We start from the raw sequence: 16803 nt of genomic DNA on the forward strand, positions 1-16803 counted from the left end.
TAGTTGGAATACTTCTTCTTTGTTTTCTCTATTCTATCTTTTTGCTATCAAATCCATAAAATTTCACCATGTTTCAATGGTGTATTCTTGATAGAAGACCCACCTTCATTAAATCATTTATATAAATTGATAAATTTGAATCTTTTCTTTTAATAGTTTATCTTTTATTATGTTATATATACGTTTTAGTTGGATGTTTGAGTGTTTGGATTTAATTTTCAATTTCATTTGCATACTGAACTTATTTTAAAAGTTATAAATCTCTTGTTTGAATGTTTCTATATTTTTGCAAATAGAGTGAAATTAGTTCAAACTGAAACTTTATACAAATGAAGAAAGCAGTTACAAGTAGAGAGCCCACTGTTCGTGTGGCACGGCTCGAGCTGCTGCTAGCCAGTCATCAAGTTCAGTACCATCAAAACTGCATAAAACCGCTAAAAGATCAGTGCAGGATGAGAATAAAAACAGTGCCACTACAACGGGTGGTGTTCAAAAAAAGAGGAGAGCAGTACTTAAAGATGTCACAAACATGTGTTGTGATAACTCTTATAAAAACTGCATCATTCCTACTAAAATTCCGGTTTGTAAACAATATATTACTTTTCGCATAACTTATATTAATTTTTATCAGTGTGACTTAATTCCTTTTCGTTTCCACTTTGTTGTCAATTGTTATCAGAGAAAGAATAGCATGTTGACTAAAAAGAATCCGGTCAAAAGTCAACAAGTTTCGGTTAATTCTAAGTCAATGAAATGTGATGATACTGAAAGGGAAGATAAGAAAACAATATCTAGCAACCAAGGTACATCGATATAGATTATGATAAAAAGGATCCTCAAAAATGCAGTCTATATGTATGTGAAATATATAGCAATTTACGCGTAGCAGAGGTTTGTATCGAGGCCAAAACACGATTCTTGTATATTACCTAAAACTAAATATTAACTATTATTTCCGTTTGGTAATGTATATTAACGCCCTGCTTGCGGTGCGCGCATATAATGTATATATGTGTGAACCCTCGGGTAGGCAAAAGTAAAATTGCACTAATTTTGACGTTATTTTACTAATCTCGTGAAAATAACGTTAAAAGTGGCGGAAGGTTAATCAGGCATCATGTGGTGGCGTTGATAGCCGAAAGACAAGGGCACATGCACCGATCAGCCGGTGTCCCGATGATTGAGTGCTATGTGCCTTATGTCCAAGGCTTGATGCAAAACTACTATCGAGCCGGGGGTCTCACCGGAAGCAGCCTCTCTATCCCTATGGGATAGAGGTAAGGCTGTCTACATCTTACCCTCCTCAGACCCTACCATAGCATTGCTATTGGTGGGATATACTGAGTACGATGATGATGATGATGATGATGATGATGATGATGATGATGGTAATGTAGCTTTTTCATTGTCCACTTTTTGATTTCATGGAGACGGTACAAAAAGATGTGACTCAGAGTATGAGGGGAGTTTTAGTTGATTGGCTCGTAGAGGTTAGTTTTTCTTAGTTTTGACACATTTAATTATCAATAGTCGTTTTTCACATATTGTTTTGAAGGAAATATGAAGAAACCATTGCACCAAGTGTTGCCGAATTTTGTTTCATCACAGACAATACTTACACAAAATCAGAGGTTTGACTTATATATATAAGTTTTGCAGGTTATTAAAATGGAAAGCCAAGTTCTGAATGATATAAATTTTCACTTTTCAGCACCAACAACACAAAAATTTCTTAGATATATATATATATATAAGTTATATTTTGTTTATATTTCTTGTGATGATTGCACCTTTATGAATCTTTATTGTTTACAGGAGATTTATAAGAGCTGCACAGGCTTCGCACCAGGTAAATATTGTACATTTACTTGTAATTTTGGTTAAATTTTCATCATTTGTACACCGTGCTTATTATTGTTTTCTACATTTTGTTAGTGTTGAATTGGATTGTTTGGCAACTTATCTAGCTGAGTTGACTTTGATTGACTATAATTTCTTGGTATTTGTTCCATCAAATATCGCTGCAGCGGCTGTGTTTCTTGCCAGATGGATGCAAGATCAGTTGTCACACCCTTCGGTAAATTTCTTTTAACTTCATGTTAAAAATACCAAAGTAGACACGTCGGGGGATAGGTCAAAACAGGTCGGGCTGGTTTGGCCCAAAACAATTATTTTGTAACTAATTTGTGTTAAAGATGAATACAAAAGGTATATCACAAGAGCAATATATTATTTTGACCAAAAGGATTAGTAGTTTATACTTTGTAGCCATTAAAATTTCACTTTTAGTGATTTTCAACCTGTTCATACGTTAACAAATGGATTTAAGTTCTTGAATTTTATGGCAGAATTATACATTGGAGCACTACACAAGTTACAGGCCATTGGATCTAAAGAACACAGTTTGTGCACTACATGGTTTACATTTGAGTGATACTAATTCACCTTTGACTGTTATCCGATCAAAGTACAAGCAAGATAAGGTAGTTAACAAGTAGCTTTTGATGTTCATTTTGTTTGAATTAATCAATTTTTGATTGCAGGATCAGGCCAACGAAGTCTGAAGTCAAGCAAAGAAAGGTTGTTGTGCAAAGAAAGCGGTCAGAATGTTTAAGTTTGGTTTAGTTCGTTTCGTTAACAGTTTGCTTTATGATGTTTTTGCTTTAACTTACAACTAATCTAATTTGTGCTTCGTTGACATTATCATGATAAAACCGCCAATTGGGTGATGATTATGTTCATGATTATTATTAGCTCAAGTGTTTAACTTTATATTTAATTAAGGTGAGATTATGTCTACTGCTTTGGATGTTGTTTTTTTTTCTTAAATAGTTCGAGAACATGTTCAATTCCTTAACGAACGAACACGAACAAGATAAGCACTTTTCTTGTGAAAGTCTTTTTTAGTATTTAGATGACAAATTGGGTGAAGGGTCATAATAGGTAACTTGTAGGTACTGGTCAAAATCTTTTTTTCTTCAAAATTTTGTATAATTGTCACAAGCTATACTATTTTAAAAGACCCGATTCTTTCTCTTATAAAATGAGCGATTCATCCTTCCCGAATGCAACATACAACTCTCCGTTATACTACGCTCTCCATGTGTGCCTGTTCCCATCTTCTTCCTTACCATGGCAAGTCTTTGTGAAAGAACTCCGATGAGAAGAAAAAAGATGTTAAGAGACCCTCCTGACCCAACCCTAGAAACTCTAAGATCCTTTTTCAAAGCTTCTCCCATTTCGAGTCAAGAGATAGATAAATAGACGCATCCATTTGATTTCAGCTTTCTCCAGACCTCAGGGAAAGCATGAAAAAAAAGGCTCGAATGGTATGATCCCTTCGTCACCCCAGAATGAAAAAGGTGATCTCATAGTTCTTGGTCTGTGAAAATGCGTTGTTAGGTACTCCATTTTCTTTTCCCACACCTTAAAACTCGAATAACACATATTTAACCAACAAATATGGATGGTTGATTATTGCTATCTTACTACCTTTAATAGGTCAAAATTAAAAACTTTCTTCTCTCTATTTATTTCTTTTTTTTTCTTGCTTCACCAGACTTAACTAACAACATAAAATAACCATTTTAAGTGTCTTACCCTTACCACCTCCTTTTAAAATAAATGTAATTTATCAGTTCATGATTTAGCAATGCAGCATCTTAAGGTAGCTCGTAATGTAACCCATAGTGTAAGCAAATTTGGTGCAAGATAATAGACGATTGCATATCATCAACAATCAGATTTCTATAGTTCAATACTTTTGCCCTTTTGATGGATTGTAGTTGTTTTTTTTTAATAGAAATTTCGATTAATATTTTTAAGGGATAAAGATTTGGATGTGTGGGTGAAAGCTTAACTCGCGCAAACCCATAGCAACGCGCGAGCAAACAATTATTGGCTTAAGACACTTTATGATAACTAAAGATGATAACTGAACAAAAGGTTCCCAGAACAAAATTCTAATAAATTCATGCTTAATAAAAAATTAAAGAACTAAATAACCATGTAACTCTATTGATACTTGATAAAGGAAAATAAGTGTATATATAACATAATAAAAGATAAACTATTAAAATAAAAGATTCCAATTAAATGTAAGGGGCATTTACATATTTCCCCTTCCTAACATCACTTATTACATATTTCTCCGACTCAAAAACACAATTACATATTTCTCCTCTCTAACACATACATATTACATATTGACCCATTTCATTAAAATTGATTTATTAAATGACAATTTTACCCTTATACATTATTTTTTACTAAAGGATTTTACATTAGTTAACTACAAACCATTTTGTGTCATTATCTTTTTGTTAAATTGATCGATTTCTAATAAATTATTATAGCTACAGGAAACCCAAAGGGGTAAAACCCTTTTTCAAACCTGCTTATTCTTTCATTGTATCCTCTCTATTCTTCATTCACACCTACACCTAAAGTGAATATATTTCAGATACTTTTTAGCAACAAACATTTTCACAAACCATTTCAAAGCTTTTAATCTTCATTTCTTCAAGAGTTTAATGTTATTTACAATTCTAAAACATGTTAAAATCATATTTGGTTTCATGTTTTATTGCTCAATAACATTGTATGCTAGCAACCTAACACTACCTGCTATATTATAGCATATCATGAACGGATTAATTCAAAACCCATGCCAGAATCGAACCACAGAGAAGTCGGCGTCGAAGAGGCAGCCAATCGTGTGAAGAAAGAACACGCGGCGTCAATTGCCGATAGGCATGAAGAAAGAAGCCGGCAGCAATGGAGCAAAGAAGCAGACATCTGAATTTTAATTTTGACCTTTTTCAATCAATGGTTATGGGTAAATTAATGCAGAATGGGGAAATATGTAATTTGATATTTTAGTTGGGGAAATAAGTAATTGATGACTTTAGTAGGGGGATATATGTAAAAAAACCTAAATGTAATGCTTCTCTATCAATTTATATAAATGATTTAATGAAGGTGGGTCTTCTATCAAGAACACACCATTGATACATGATGAAATTTATTGATTTTGTCAAGAACAAGGGAGCGATATCCTTGTTTACGAATTCACTCACAACGGAAATCTTATGGTAGCCTTTTGATAGTATTACCTATATAAATTTGAATTATTGTTCTATATCTTTTAATTAGCAAAGGGTGGGACATTTAGAAAATTGAACATAGACTCAAATGGATCAAATGAAATGGTTTGATATCGCTGAAAAGTTTGCCAAAGGTACGTGCAACCATTTTCTTACAAATTTCCACCATCATGCTTCATATTTAATATTAAATATCATAATGGGATTGTGATTGTTTTAGGAATCGAGTACCTTCACACTTGTTGTCTCCCTTCTATTATTCGTAGACTTCAAAACAGACAACATTCTTCTTGATAATAACATGAAAGCCAAAGTTTCATAGTTTGGCCTCTTGATACTCGTGGTTGATGGAATTTCGCACATGCCATGTATAGTTTGAAGCATTGTCGACTATATTTATCACGACTAAGTCATTGTTTGACACGTTTTTCTTCTCATATTAACAACTAATGTGAAGCTAATTTTGCAAATATTATATATCCAATCATTTGAACAAAAAAAAAAGGATATCTAGAGTTTTGGATCATTCTTTTCAATTGATATTTGGTAAAGAAGCAATTTCAAACGAAAGTTTTGTTATAAATTGTGTAACATCGACCTTTGGGTATGTCTAGTTGGGCCGGGCGGGCCTAATGTATTGTCGTCAAGTTTTGATGGTTGTGTGTGTATGTGTGTTTTTAGTTGAAATTGCATATAAAGAGTGGAGGCATTCAAATGATAATTGATCTGGCTTTATGAGACGAGTAAGACATTTGGTCAAATGGTAAATGTGGAAAGTAATGGAAATTTGTTACCAGCAGCATAAAATAATCAGAAAAATTTATTAAGTGTTAAATTTCTTTGGAATTGAATTTGACATGCACAAGGAAATTATGAATACATGTACTAATTATGAATAATAGTAACTATTTATCGGTCGCAGCAAGTTTGCCATCAAGACTTTAAACTAAAAACCACATTTATAGATCTAAGCCCTGCTCCCGGATTTAAGGTATGTCATTTTGGTTACTCGAAGGTAACCCATATGTGACATTTGAGCCAAAACAAGGTACACCTCAATACGTATTTACCGATTAAGCAAATAAACGCTTTTTTGAGTAACAAACGAACGATTAACCGAACGGGTCGGGTTATGACCCAGAAATCCCGGGGGGCCACCTATAAGTGTTATACGTTTAATACAAGCTAAAATATTAGTAATATGGCCTTAGTTTGATAGCAAACAAGTTAAACTAAAACATGCTCGTTTAAGTACCCGCTATAGATTTAAACGCGAAAGATAGTTACAAACCAAGCACTGTATCATCCGTTAAGCCGAAAAAGACTTACCAAACACTTAATTGAAATGTTTTAAGCGATCCGTGAAAATATTTTTGATTTTCACAAACGTATAGTATGTTTTTATAATTTTACACAAAACTAGCCGAAAAACACTCGTTTTCGCGCTGTTTAACGCACCCGATAAGTTTTTCGCGCCAAAAACCAAACCCGAACTAAATTTGGACGGGGCTTTTCGTATTTGGGCTTGAAAAATTAGAAACTTGGGCCAAAATGGGCCCATGAAGCTTCCGGTCGCAATCCATACCCCACCCCCATTTTTTTTATAAAACTTACTCCTTAAGCTTGTTTATTCATTCTATTTGATAAAGAGTTGAGGTCCAAGCAGCTGCAAGCAAAAACTCCAGATTTTTTCCAAAACCCTAAGGTAACAACTTAAATAAGCAACTTTTATACTTGTTTAAACTTTATTAATACCATAAAAACATGTCTTAATTGCTAAAAATCATTCCTAACCATGTAAAAATCCTAAAAATAGTCCATAAACATGTTTTGATCATACACATGGTAAGAAACCTGGTTTGATAGTTTTTTTGGCCATAAACACGGATTAAAGGGTTGAAACGGCATTTTTACGGTTCAAAAGTTCGTTTTTGTGCACTAGCTGAAACCCTAAGTTAAAGGGCTGTTCTATTGATGAAACTTGCTTGGTTTGTGATATAGGACTTGTATCTAGCCTACATAGGAGCACAAGAGCTTGAAAAGTTGATTAGAAAGGCGGAAACGAACCAAAACCACTAAGGAAATGCCGAAACACTCGCTTACGGGCTGTTTAGGTTAAGGTTGTGATGTGCATATTATTAGGCCTTGAAATTTTTCAGGGACATCAGGGACCATGGAATTGAGTCCCTGTTCAAATTTGGTAATTTTTCGACCATCCGAGAATATTTTGCGAGTTTATTACCGAATTAGGACGTTTAATGGGGAAAAATAGTTAAAATGCTCCAAAAATTATGAAATTTTTCTGGGAACTCATATTTAAAGTATTTTGATCACATATGAATTTTGGGATCATTTGGAGAAGTCTAAAGATGTTTTGTGTATATGCGTTCATGTGAATTTTTATAGCCGAATTTGAGCCGAAAAGAATATTGCACGAGCTTTTTACATTCTAGAATTGATACAGGTTGTTTTGAGACATAATTTGAATATTCAGGAATTTTGGTGGAATTTTTTTGAAATTTTTTGGAATAAACGGACGATTTTCAAGCGAAATATAGCTGATAAAATGAATTTTTATAAATTAATAAATCAGTAAATAATTCCAGAGAATATTTTTATTAAAATCTACATATTTTAATTGATAAGTGGCTAAATTTTCATAATTTAATGATTAACGGTTAATTAATTATGCTAATTTGAAAATTAAACAAATTTAGTTTTCATAAAAACCGGCAAGTTCGCGATTAACGAACATGCGGGAATATCAAAACACCAAGAGTGATAAAAAATCATATTTTTGGACTAATTAAGTAAAAACGAACTTTTCTATGAGAAACCTGGACAATCCGGATGGATTGTGCGCGTTTCTTCTTAAATCAAACTGAATAAACGGAAACGAGCCCCGTGGCTAATCCGGGACCCCAGTACGTGATCCTTCTTTATAACTTAATCATTTTATTAACCAATACATTTACCCAAGCTTATTTTCCCATAACTGTTTTCTGAACGCGTAAACGAACAACTTGGCCCAGCTGGGAAAACGGGAATCTGAGCCAAGTTCGGTTTTAAGTATTAGACATTGAATAACATCACAACCTAAGCCTATTGCCACTTTCTAGGCGTTCCAGCTATACCCAGACTAGTTATACAGCCCAGTTTAGTATTGAGATTATAATAATATTAAAATTTAATATTATTATAATATTGATTATAGGAAACCGTGATTGCAAGTTATACAAACCTCGAACCGACGTGCTACTGAATATCTACTAAACAGTGAGTTTTCTGACCCCACTTCAAAACTGTTTTACGAACTTTTGGGGTGAAAAGCGTGTTTGATTACATATACATACCTGAAACATGTATTGATGTGAATTATCTAAGTCCTAACACACGAAAGTCCCCACGATCACAGTGATTAATTTCGAGCCGGTGGCTTGTGAATAGTACTATTGGTTTGACAAACCCAAACGGAATCGGCCTAGTTTCCGTGTCACATAGCGCTGTTTGCACATGACCATATTTATATATACAGGCTATGTAGTGTTAGACATAGCTACCGGGGCATGTTGTGGGCGGAAGGGGAGCCACAGTAGTTAATTGAGCGTGGGAAATGGCAGCACATACAGTCAAGGCTTCACTGTAGCTTAGCATAATTACATCATTTACATACATACATGCTTATTTCATGATTACAAGTGTTAACTTGTGAATACTCATAACTGTTTTCTTGAAACTCGTGAAACTCACCAACTCTAGTGGTTGACCCGTTTTAAACTGCTTTTCAGGTGTACCTAAATCAGAATGATTTGGTGATCTGTTACTTGTCCAAGGTGTGTGGTTGATGCTATGTGAATAAGAGCAAGAGAGTTAGTAGTAAGATCGTATAGTTAACGTACTAGTTTGGTTTTTATCACCTAGACTGTAAAACGATGACAAAACAAGGAAATGTAATATATTGTAAATTAGTTTGTAATGTTTCTTTATAAACAATGTGTGGATACCAGAGGTGTCTGTTACATTCCCGTTTTACGCTTCCGCATTGTGCTAGTCGGGGTGTGACACATATACCTACTTTATTAACAAATATTTCACAAAACATAATGTATACAATATATATGCATACGTTAGTATTTTTGTGCCCACACCCCCCAAATAAAATATCCAACAAACCATATCTACATACATCGGCGCGCTCACACTGATGAACCATCACACACCACACCAAACGCTACAAACCATTGAACCAATACGAGAAGATAACTTGCGGGTACCCGCAGCAACGCGCGAGCACTTTTGCTAGTAAAATAAAGAGGATAATTTACAAATTGCTTACCTAATAAGGATTACTTATTTATCAATGGCTATTGGCTAATAAAATGATATGTATACTTTTAGGAAAAAAAACACCACAGTTTGAATATATAAAATATAAGAATAAAAAAGACTTAGGTTGGGCAGAGCAAACCCTCTTTTTGCAAAAATAAAATCATATGAATGCATGATAACACATCAAATAGTAGCATTATATGTTTTTTTGTCAAACATGTTATTATAAATTACAAATACTGAAACTCACTTAAAATGACATAATATAAAATTTTGTTACATATACTTTGATAATAGATAAAATAAAATTGAAAGTTTTAGTATAGCAAAGCAACACCAGCAAAATTTTAAATTATTTGGCCGGTTTGATTTGATTTCCAAAACACTAGTTAAAACGTCGGAAGTTATAATCACATTAGCCATGACCATATATCTCATATTGAAGCGAAACTTTCATAAATGCTATATAAAATTCTTGTTTGTAGGATTGGTTTTATGAAACTTTTCCAAATGTTATATGAAATTAGTGTTTGTGGAATGTATGAAGAGCATTCGGTGTGAGAAGCATAATGTTTGAGTCTTTGAGAGTGTTTGATATGTAAACGTAAACCTACGATAATTTTGTAAAATGTATGAATAGCATTCAGTGTGAAAAACAGAATGTATGAGAACGTTCAATATGAAAACCCAAGCGTCGAATTAGCGTGCTACACTGAGATAGTGTTTTAATAGTGTTTTGGTGTGGTAACAGTAACACGTTCGAGTTTAAAAAAAAAACGGTGACCGTAAATACAAGTTGTACAAAAACTACGGGATCTTATGGGTATATCCTTAGAAAATAGTAGGATATATTTTTATATTTTTAGGACACGTATAATTGCGTAAATTCTAATAACATAATTTGGGGCATACGCAGTTGCAGGGTGGCCGCAAAATTGATAGAGAAAATTAGGGGTTCGTTTCTTCTTCATATAAATAATAAATAATCCTTTCGTTTTATATTTATATTATCCGGTCAACGCAATCTCAAATTTATTTGAATCATTTCGAGGTTAGTTTTTAGGTTTGATTTCTTTGTTCTTCATTTTCCTTTTTAATTCGTGTTCGTATATTCAATATTATATAAATTTATCTAATTGATTACACCTATTTATTTGATTATTGGTTGCTTTGATTGATTTGTATGCAGCTCCGATTAGTTTTAGGGTTCATAGATTTGTTCCTTTTTTTTATTATGCTTATTTTGGTGTGAATCAAGTAGTTTCCAATAAACAGTTTGAAATTGCTTTGTTCGGTTTCTAGCTTCTTGCTAGCTGTTTTAGTGAAATTCGCCGTTCGAAAAAAAAAAAAAAGTTTGAAATTGCATATTTCAACTTTGTGTTGCTGACCGCTTACCTGCCCCTTTATTGTAATTGGGTTCTTTTTTTCGGGAAAAAGAAAATAGAGACAACTTTAGGTGAAATAAGTTTGTTCAGTAAGTTGATTATCTAATTTTGTGCGTAAGCCGTTTAAACAAGCAATCCCAAACGCCCACAATAGCGGGATAAATGTTTACGTTTATCCCAATAATCACATTTTCTAAAGCAATATGTAATTTGATTTTTCAACTCTTACTATAGCTCACCTTTATCTCTTGGGATTCTATTGTTGTTTTGGTTATCCGACTGATAGAACCCTTTGAGCAGGTTAGACTCTAAGAACATAGAGATGGGCTCTTCCTGCAAATTTTTTAGTCATTATAATATTGAACTAACAATGCCTTTAATAATAGGCTTACAAATTAAAAAGAAACATAAGGGAAAACCTATGCAGTCGATATCGCCGATATATCACCATATATCACTGGTATATCGGTTATCGGTCCCTTGGCGATATATAAGTCAGAATATCGGTTCAGAATTTCGGTACCGATAATATCAACGATATTGACCGATATTGGACTAATATTTGACCGATATATCATCGATATTCCCGATATCAGTGTTTTAAGTCTTAAGTATCAACTTTTAGTGTTCAATGTTATTGTTTTAAGTCTTAATCAATTCTTACTTGCTACGATTGTTAGTGTTTTGCAATTTGCAAAAGGTTAATTTGTTAATGGTAGGAGACTATACTGAATTATAAGTGTTAAATTGCTATATATATGAATTTTACATGATATTAAAATTACCGATATTCCATCGATATCTCACCGCGATAACCGATATCCGATATTTTTCCACATTAGCTGTTTAGGGGAAAACCACCATGTGAAAAAATAAAAATAAAAACATAGGATGAAAGTAATAATAGCTAAGTTGCACGAAACTGTGTTGATTCTGTAGCACGTATCATTGAGTGTTCAAGACATTGGTTTATTCATTTATGTATCCGTTCGCGTTACCATTTGTGGTATTTGTATAGAATAAAGACATCATTTTGTTAAGACATACAAGTAAAACTGCATTTTTTGTAACATGTATCAAAATGCTTTCATTCTTGTTCTGAAAATATGAGTGTAAAACCAACAGTTGCCTTGAGGGCTATACTGGTCGGGGGTATAGCCGCCTTTGCTAAGGTAGCAGGAGCGGCTAAAGCTGCTGGCGGTGTTAAACTGGGTGCCGCTGCAGCTGCTGTGACAGCCGCCGCTGGTGCCACAATGGCGGGGTCAAAACAAGATGCTAACCAGTCACCCAAATGAAGGTTTTATACAAGTAGATAGGGTGTTTTGTGTTCTAATAGTTTGTGAACTTTTGAGGGTATTAATCCTAGCATAAAGTTTCTGAATGGTTTTTGCTCAGATGAAATGATGATTTAATTTCATGTTCTTGATTTTGCAGACCTCGTGAACGTTGTATTTCCGAGTTCTATTTTGAGTAGAAACAACGAACAAGAATATTAGAAAAATGTATGTTTTCAATTCTTCTAGTTGTAGCCAGGACCAGTGGCGGATCTAGGATAAAATTTGAGGGGTAACCCAATTTTTTACTATACATTGATATAGGGCCGCCATCGAGAATTCAAGAGCCATCAGGGGCCCGCCCTATACGAGTAGAAAAGTGGGCCGCTAAATTTTAATTTTTAATGAATTCACTTTCTAACGACTCTAGTTGTTTGTAACAACATATTGACCCGACTCATTTTGAATAAAATTTATGCTGGAACGTAGAACTAATTATTTTTAATAAAATTTTTATCAAAACGTATACAAAAATAAACGCATTGTAACAACTTATTTCAGAGACGGAAAACATCATATTTTAAAGTTACAAAAGAATAACAATAAAAATGTGTCAAAACTATGGCTAAAACAAAAACATAATACATATTTATTTATATTTTACATGTGAATTAAAAATATATTTAACATATAAATAAAACAATAAAGTAAAAAATTAAATGAAATACAGTTAATTAAATAAACTATACCAACAAATGTATAAATAAATAATACTTAAGAAATCTAAATTATAGATGAATCGATGAACTTTATGCCTCCTGCTATTAGTATTAAATGCTTAACCTTTTTAATGTAATAAACAAGTAAAAGATGAAAGGACACTAAAAGACAAATGACATTACAAGACCTTGGACACTACAAAACAAAACATATTTATATCTTATGTCATTTATTCATCTTCAACCTCTTGCAAGTTGCAGCTGGACATGGCTGCTGGAAAAAAAGTAAAATCCGACGAAAACCTCCTCACTTTCTCTTTTTATAGTTTCTCAGGGGTATCCTAATATTTGTCCAGGGGTATCCTAATACACAAAAAGAAGAAGAAAAACAAAATTTTTCACTGATTTTACACTTCACCGAGAAAGTTGAGGGGTAACCCGGACATCCCCTGGATAACCCATAGGTCCGCCACTGGCCAGGACACAAGAAAAAACTGGATGGAAGTTTTGGTTAATTTTTATCCACTTATATTTTCAATTTATATATTTTATCAGTTAATTGATTTTTTAATACACCCTTTTTATTTATAAAGGAATAATACCAAATCCCTGATTCCACGTGAATCATCATGTCAGTAATCACACAGGTCCTATGAATAAGAAACTGAGAAGTGACTATCAGGTGAGTAATGACATATGCATGATATAGCAAAGATTGAAAATAACTGATATTATATATATATTACATTTATAGGAGTTTCGCTGCTTCTATATTTGTAACTCATGCTTTACCAATTGTACCAAGGTCTTTTACTTCCACGTGTCCACCTTTCTTCTTCTTCCACTATACTATTAGACTTTTCCTTCTTTCATCAGCTCAAATTGAAAACCGCAAATCTCAGGTAAAGGTTGAACTACATAAACTCTCTTTCTCTTTGGCTCAAATTATTTTCGTTTATTTAAATGCACTGGGTTTTTTCGTTGCAGGAGATTGCTGCCGTCATTGGGTCTTTCGTTTGACATTTCGTTGGACAGGTATGTTTGTTGTCTGTCGTATGGTGTATTTGCATTATGTTTTCTTTTGTTTGTTCTACATTCTTTGTTTTTCAGTTGCGCATACCAGGTGTTTGATGAAATGCCTGGCCTTTTAAGTTTTTTGTATGCAAGGTGTTTGATTTTATTCTTGAGTTTTTAGTTTTGCTTTTCACCTGTGCATGCCAGGTGTTTGATGAAATGTCTGGCCGATAAGTATTTATGATTGACCTCATACTATTCGGTTTTTAGTTATGCATGCGAGGTATCTTTTTAGTCTGTCAAAAACAAAGAACGTCTTGCCTTTCGGGTGTCGGGCTTGCCCGTAATGTATCCGCCAAACCCACGGGTTTTGCGCGTATAACCGTTCTAAAACCAATCATGTGTTTATCCGGTTTTGACGAAATATAATTAATCGAAAACCCAAAAGATTTAAAAGGGTTGGCTGCCATACAATATTGATAGGTTAAAATGCATTGAACTATTATTAGTTTTGTATGTCAAAATATTATTAATGTATCGAAATATTTTGTTCAACGTTTATTTTAGGTTAAAAAACATGTAGCCCTTTTTTAAGTAAACCCAAATAAACTTGGGTGCTAGCATCTATAACTTAAAATTTTTGTATATTCTCTTGCGAAGCTATGAACTAAGCCTAAAACGTTTGCATCCCAACAACTGCACAGCCTAAATACGCCGCAGCGCGGCGGGTACACCACCTTGTTTTTTAATAATTAGCGGTGTGAATGTGTGAAATGTGATATACCAATAGATTTGGTGAACCATCTACTTTGATGGTGATTTTTTATAATAATATCATATATCTCTTTCTTTATGTTGAAAATTATCAAAGACAACATAACAAATCATAACAATATGACAACATAACAAATCATAACCACACCATTGAAATTCAAAACTATACATGTTGTACGGCTATAATTTAATTTTTATTTTTATAACTTATCATTTACCTTTATTAATATTTTATTTATAATCTGGAACTGCTTTTTTGATTAATTAAACATTATTTTTGTATTTATAAAAGTTGTATTCTATCAAAGATGGTTTATGATATTTAATAAAGAATCTTGTTGAGTCGTGACATAAAGGTTGAGAGTTGAGACTAATAGATTTGCCCCCTAGTGCGATCTTAATAGAACATTAGATATTTAACAAACGCTTAATAGAATTTGACACTCATTATGTCTCTCTCCCTCTCAGGGTAAGACCCAAATTTTAAAAACATTATGGATTTAAAACAACATTTTTAAACACACGTAATGATATTTTTTTTATAGGATACACACACTCATTTATCCCTACACATATTCTTAAATTGTCCCTATGTTTTGAATGATGGTCTTCATTCTTAAAGACAAATGCCTTTACCACCTAACCAAAGCTGGAATGACAGTGTAAATATGTTTATTTGTTCCATTTGAGATGGGGTAATATCACATATATAAATTAGGTGGCGGAGGAAAAACATGTAAGGTTAGGCAAAATCAATTCGAAAAATGAATACATCAAATCTAAATCAGTTCTAAGTGATTATTATGCTACTAGGATTGCCATTAAAAAAATCGTCAGAGTCGGCGGGATTAATTAGGCGTCCAGTGAGATTTTTTGGACAAAAGGCAAAATTTGTTTGGTTAAAAACCATGCTGAGTAATGGTTCTAAAGTGATTGGTTCAACGAGGTTTAAAGAAAATATTATGGAATTTGGTTGGTTAAATGAACATTTTGATCATTTCCCTTAAAATAAAAAGAAAAAAAAACTAGAGGGAGAGATAGCGAGCCCTTTAAATTGTAGTCAAGCACAAATTATGATGTTTTCTTTTTAATAGCTATCGAATCATTCAAATGCGCTACTGTCGATATTCACCATATTAGAAAACACTAACCTCCGAACCATGGAAAATCCTCACCTAGGGCCGACGCCCATGAACACCCACCCGAAGGCACGACAGTGCGGTGAGATAAAACTCGCTCAGTTCAAGGATCGAACTAGTGATCGCCGCCTACTCGCCTAGTCTCCTATCATCACTTGGTGCCGCCGAAACTAAATGGTGAAGGCAAGAATCGAACCACCCGGGTCACATGAAACACCGGGTCTCTCCCAACCATCCACCACCAGCTCATTGGCTCACACGTTATGATGTTAATAATTATATTTTTTTTAGATGTTAATGTTGTTTATATTGATTATTAAATTAAATACCTAGAGGAAATATTCGATGCTTTAGCCCAAATTATTTTATGTTTCACTTCAGCCTAGACCCAATAGATTATTGCAGCCCACATTACTAGCTCAGCAGAATCCAATATTCAAAATCGCTTTGGTCCTATCTAAGCCTAGCTGCCAACACAACCTAACCCAGCCAGCCCAAAAAAGAAACCTGAACCAACACCTCTTAATCACCCAGTCCTCATTCCACTTATCAAAAGAAGAGTAAAACTTAGTAACTAACTCGAACCATAATCGTCTTTGATCAGACGTGATTTGGCTGTTCTATTACGATTGCTATTGGTAATAAACGGAAAACAAAAATTAACAATAAACAATCGATCCATAATGGTTGGAATAACAACAGTCGATTAAGCTCAAATTCTGATAACTTTAGTGATTAAGACTAGTCATATTATACCTAAAAATATATTTAATTTCAAAACTAAAAGTTTATTCGGATTTTTCAGGTTGACCCGAAACTTATTAAACAAACCCGAGAACCAACCCGAATTACTTCGGTTCGGGTTCGGGTTTTTCGAGTCGAGTTAGTTTGGGTTCGGGTACGGGTTTTTCGGGTTGGGTTTCAGGTTTCGGGTAAAAGTGACAGCCCCTACGTATAGGTGCATGTTGTACTGGGCTGGGGCTGGCCTGGCATTTCAGATCCAAAAACTTAGATTTAGGTTGAATTGGAGTTTTTGGGCTGACCCGATAAACAAGATGAGCCGG

General features: G+C 33.7%; 1 pseudogene; it reads left to right on the forward strand.

Annotated features, from left to right (window-relative positions):
• Positions 1-329: 329 nt before the first annotated feature.
• Positions 330-2564, forward strand: LOC143614284 (cyclin-A2-1-like; annotated as a pseudogene).
• The last annotated feature ends 14239 nt before the right edge of the window (positions 2565-16803 follow it).

Source organism: Bidens hawaiensis, unplaced genomic scaffold, assembly GCF_021521415.1.
Source record: "Bidens hawaiensis isolate Kalapana, Puna unplaced genomic scaffold, B.hawaiensis_p1.1 tig00039543_1, whole genome shotgun sequence".
NCBI classification, from domain to species: domain Eukaryota; kingdom Viridiplantae; phylum Streptophyta; class Magnoliopsida; order Asterales; family Asteraceae; genus Bidens; species Bidens hawaiensis.